Here is a 5218-nt window from a genome sequence, read left to right on the forward strand (position 1 = left end):
TGATGATGAGTGATGCTGAGCACCTTTTCATATATGTTAGGCGTCTGTAGGTCTTCTTTGACAACATGGAATGCTTGGGGCACCTGGGTGGCTCAGTCGGTTGAGCACTGAGTCTTGATTTTGGCTGAGATCATGATCTCATGGTTGTGAGATTGAGCCCTGCTCTCGGGGGGGGGGGGGGGCTCCACACTGGACATGAAACTGGCTTAAGATTTTCTCTCTCTCTCTCTCTCTCTCAAATAAATAAATAAGGAATGATGCACAAATTTTCAGGTCATCCTTGGGCAGGGCCGTGCTAATCGCTGTGTGATTCCAATTTTAGTGTATGTGCTGCCGAAGCGAGCACCAGACTAATTCTTTAAAACACTTCACAAATCGGGAGACCAAAGGTTTGTTCGTCCCCTACAACTGGCTTTGGGTGCAGTGAGCAAACCATGTACCACGTGGGATCCGTGGGAAATGTGGGAAAGTGAGACGATAAAACACTTAAGATGCCCCTTTACTTCTAGCTGTGTTCTAGTATCAGGAAAGGACCTGGAAGTAAAAGAACAGAATCAAAACTGGATCTGAAACCTGGTCCTCTCGTTGAGGAAGAAGGGATGGCAGTATCTGAGTGTCTGCTGCGCTTCTGGAACCTGGCACCCGCGGGTCGTCCCTGCGAGACCTTGGGGCTGCCTAGTCCTGCCATTGCAAAAGAGCATATGCGCGCTGAGGACAGAGGGCAAGCCCGCGCTAGTTGGCGGTGGGGTGGGGTGCAGTCAGGTCTCTGGGGAACCACGGCCCACACTCTCAGTGACCACACCCCGAGTCTATTTGGATTGTTGCAATTCGGCACCACCCTCCACGGCCTCCCGCGAAGCCGGGCTGAAGATTCCGTCCAGAGGCAGGTAAGTCCGAGGAGTTTTACCACCTGTCCCCTTCCTGTGGACACCCTGGCATACGCAGCTCTGCGTGCAGGCTGATGATGGACATGACCCCATCGGAACACAGCTGTAGGAAGACCAACACTTTGAGGGCAGGGCTCTGGGCCAAGTGCAGACTGGCCCTGTATGCAGTTTGCTTGTGCTCTGAAGCCTGGTGCTTGGGGGAAGCTGCAAGGAGGTGGGGTCGGGGTCCCTGGGGCTCACCATGGGGCAAGCACGTGGCCATGAGATGTGCTACTGTGGTCACAGAGCTTCAAAGCAAGGACAGTTTATTCCACAGACACACCCTATGCATCAACCCCCTGTGGTGCAAAATGCAGAGGTTTTCAGGTAGAGGTTGGTCAAAGGTGGAGCTGCGTAACTGCCCATTTATTCGGGCAATAATGATTCACCGGTCCTCTGTGCCCAATTATAGTTGCACCGCCCCCAAGTCTCCACTCAAGGACTACGTTCTTCCTGGATGATTTTCTGACTCCTCCCGTGTCCTCAAAATTCAGCAGCTTGACTGGAGCACGATCATTGCTCAACGGCTGGTGTGTGGGGAGCCCCCATGATGCCTATCTCCTGTCGCTCTCGCCTCTGTGGAATCCCTCCCCGCGAGTCTGGGCAGGGCTGATCTGCTTTGGATGAATCTAACGTGGAGAAGTGATGGGATGTCTCTCTGGAGATAAAGTTATAAAGAGACTGGCGTCCACCCTCCATCTTGCACACCCCCCGCCCTCGGAAGCTCGCTCCAGAAGCTACCGTGTTGTGAGCAACAGAATGGGGACGCCCATGCGGCAAAAAACTGCTGTCTCCGGTGAGTGGCCAGTGGGACCCGAGGCCTGTTCACAAGCACAAGAGTGGGTTTGAGCCTCGAGACGCTGACAGTCTTGTGAGCGACCCTGAGCCAGTCCCGCCCATCCGAGCCGTTCCCAGGGCCATGGCCACACGAACTGCGAGACAAGTGTTTGGTGCTCTCACACACTAGGTTTGGGGCAATTTGTTACATGGCAATAGATAATTGATCCAGACTTCTAAGCGAATCATGCCCAGGTGACTGGACTGTCTAAAAACGTGTGCCTGTCCTGACACTCAATCCCCGTTGGCTCAGACTGATCACAGCTCCAGGGTCCCTCCTGCCCCAGTGTCCCCTGGCGGCCCCTTGCCCTTCGCACTGGCTGTGCTCGTCCCTGCCGCCCTGCTGGAGCTGAGGCCCAGAGAGGCCCCACAGGGACGGAGCTCCTTCACAGCTGCAGAGTCTGGCATGTGCCACCATTCGCGCGGAGACGGAGGAGGAGAGACAGGGCGGGGCACACGCTGCCTGCAGCCCTCGCCACTCACAGGTCAACCCCAAGTCCGGGCCCGGCCCTCGGCGCCGGCACCCAGACGACGAGGCAGCGAGGATTCCACTCGACCTGGTCACACGCAGGGCGCGGCGGTCCAGCCGAGCCCCAGAAGGCAGTCTCGGTCTCCACCTGGCCAGACCCAGTGGCAGGGAATGTGGCCTCAGCTGCCACCGACACTGCAGAGCTGTGGGCCTTCTGACGTGGCAGAGGACGGTCTCTCCAGCCTGCGGACTCATTCAGCCAGGGGGCTCAGCACCAAAACTGACAGGCAGCTTTATGAATTGCACTGGCCTGACCGACCCGGGTGGGGGGGGGGGGGTGGAACTCTACCCCCAGAGCCCCGGATTGGGCCGGTTGCCATGGCAACTGCCTCACAGCCCAGAACTGCCTTTCCTTTGAGACCAGTGAAGGCAGGGCGGGAGCCAGCCCATGGCACCGGCTCTCTCTCCATGTGAGCTTACGGGCATCGCTGCCTTCCCTGCCTCCCCGGCCAAGGTCAACCCGATGAGTCCAGCGTTCATGGATCTGTTATCGTGCAGAGCAGCGGGGCGGGCGCTTCTGCTCTGCCCTCCTAGAGACCCTGCTCTCCTCTTCCCCCTCAGCCTCCAGCACTCCCCAGGCAGCCCTCTGTTCCACCTTACTGTTCCTATCCTGCAAAAAAAATTCTCGGCAAGTCTCCACTTACCAATGAGACACATTCCCTGGCCATGCCCAGGGTTATGGAAAGCTTAAGAAGAAACAATTAATTTTGTTTCAGCAGGTGGGTATGGGGCGGGTGGGTTAAAGGGACACTACATACAAGATGTGGGTTGAGCCTCAGCTCTGAAGCCTGGGAGACAATTTTCCCAACAGAGAAGCTGAAAACAAGGACGGTCAAGGCAGAAGCGGCCACACGGAGTGGAGCAAAGGCACGGAAAGCAGAGAAGGCAGCTGTGGGTGAAGGGCAATCTTGAGCGTGCCTAGATACGGGGTAAGAACCCAAGAGACCCAGTGGAGGGGGGCGGTTGGGGAGGGCCACACGGCTGTCAGCTGTGACTTACTTTGCAAGGGATCTTGAATTCCTGGCAAGAGATTTGGGGGACTGGCCTCTGGGTGGCCAGTTGTCAGCGGAGATGCTAAAGGTGGGAGCTGTTCCAATCTGATACGTGTTTTGGATCAACTCTTAATAATGTCTAACCAGTGCCTATTCATCAAAAACCTACTACGCTCCCAGCCTGTTACAAGAAAGCCAGCGCCGTAAATAAGTTTCGCGTCTGTCGGGGGTTAAACCGGTAGATCCCCATAGCAGCCCAAAGCCCCAGAGAAGCACTTGTTCACATGCAAGGGAGGTATGAGGTCTCCTGTGTTGATATTTGGTCACTAAGGTGCCAGGGCAACTTTGACCATTTGAGTCTTCGTTAGTAAACTCTCATTATCCCATCGACGTGCCTGAAAGCTGTAAAAATTGTATTTCCTCGACCAGAAGGATTTATGACTGCAAAGCTCTGGTTGGTTCAGACTGGCACCTGTTCTCCAGCTCCTCCGCCCCAACCCCCAGCTTTGTGAATGAAAAGGTGTGAAGTGAAAAAGGCCTTCTTCCATACTCAAAGGAAGATCCCTGTGTAGAGGCAAAGGGCTTCTCCCAAAGAGCACTGGGTTTACAGCATCTCGTATTCATCGTCTCCAGTCCCAGTGCTCACTAACTATGTGAACATGGACCTTTGGCTTGACTGACTAGAATCCTGGCACCCTCGTTCAAACCAGGAGAGATAACAAGAGCTCCCCTGTGGGGACTCGGGCTGCAAGTTTAAGCTTGTGAGAAGGCCTGTGCCCTCAGAGATGCCCCTAGTCTGTCCGCATGGGGAGTGCTGGGCCATACTGGGGATACAGAGTTCTATCCAAAGCAGAGACAGGGGTGGTTTTATTAGTGTGCATTCTGTCTGTAAGTAAATATATGATTCCCATCAGGTGTTTTCAAATACTGAAGATCTCTTTATAAACCACTTCTGTTCCCCGGACCTCAGGACCTTCTATTGGGAACCTATTGATACCATGACCCCTAATTCCTTCTGGTCCTTTCACGGACAACCTGTTTTTGTATCCTCTGCCGGAGAAGTGCGCAGTGGAATGAATGAATGAGACACAGTCCTTGACGTTCCTGGGGAAATCGCGACTGAGGATTGTCAAATCCATTGAACCAGTCCCTGGGTACGTATTTGTATGAAGATTCCCCAAGCCCCTGATCAGATGGATTGGCAGAATATCACCCATGGAAGGGGACAGACAGCTGTCGAGTCACACAAAGGGTGCAGAACAAAGCATATGTTCCACTCAGACAGCTGATTGTGGAGTGCTGAGGAAACCCATCTACTTACCACTCAAGTGTCAGATTTCACCACGGATACTTGTTGCCATAGTGTTTGTTTTAATTTTGTTCCCCCAATTCACGTGCTGTTTGATTTGGTAATTGGCCCATGTATTTCCAGCTGGTATGCGTCTCCAACGGGCCAGGCAATGGGTTCTTCCTGCAACCCAGCCACGGGATGGCTTTCACCCTCAGGACAAGCGGAGAGGAGATTCTGGCTCTGACCACCTCCCAGGGAGGGCTGTCCGCTTAGCCACGCCCCCAGCAGGCATGGCCGCTGTATTCATTCATCTGTATTCAGCCCAGCGCGGACGCACGCAGCCCCTCCCTCACCGTAAATATGATATTCAAAGGCTCCCTCTGTTTTCACATCTGCAAGCATCGCTCTTATTTAAATAATGTTCCAACGGCCTCGGGGGCCCGCAGGTCCTAAGCAGAGCAGCACCAGCTTGCCAGGTGCCCCGACCCGTCCCCTGCGGCGGCCCGCGGCCCCCGCTGCTCTGGGCCAAGGTGAAGTTTGAGTTATCAGGCTGAAGCTTGGGCCGGTGTGACTTGTGACATCCTCCACAGAAACCAGGGGCGTCGAATCACGTCCTCTGTCAAGCTGCACTGAGACTCACATC

General features: G+C 54.7%; 1 non-coding gene across 1 annotated transcript; it reads right to left on the reverse strand.

The window, feature by feature from the left end:
• Positions 1 to 243: 243 nt before the first annotated feature.
• LOC121044631 (U6 spliceosomal RNA) lies at positions 244 to 346 on the reverse strand. Its single transcript, XR_005797396.1, has one exon. It is a non-coding gene; the product is annotated as a U6 spliceosomal RNA (small nuclear RNA).
• Between the last annotated feature and the right edge of the window lie 4872 nt (positions 347 to 5218).

Source organism: Herpailurus yagouaroundi, unplaced genomic scaffold (genome assembly GCF_014898765.1).
Source record: "Herpailurus yagouaroundi ecotype Mexico unplaced genomic scaffold, PumYag 188, whole genome shotgun sequence".
NCBI classification, from domain to species: Eukaryota; Metazoa; Chordata; class Mammalia; order Carnivora; family Felidae; genus Herpailurus; species Herpailurus yagouaroundi.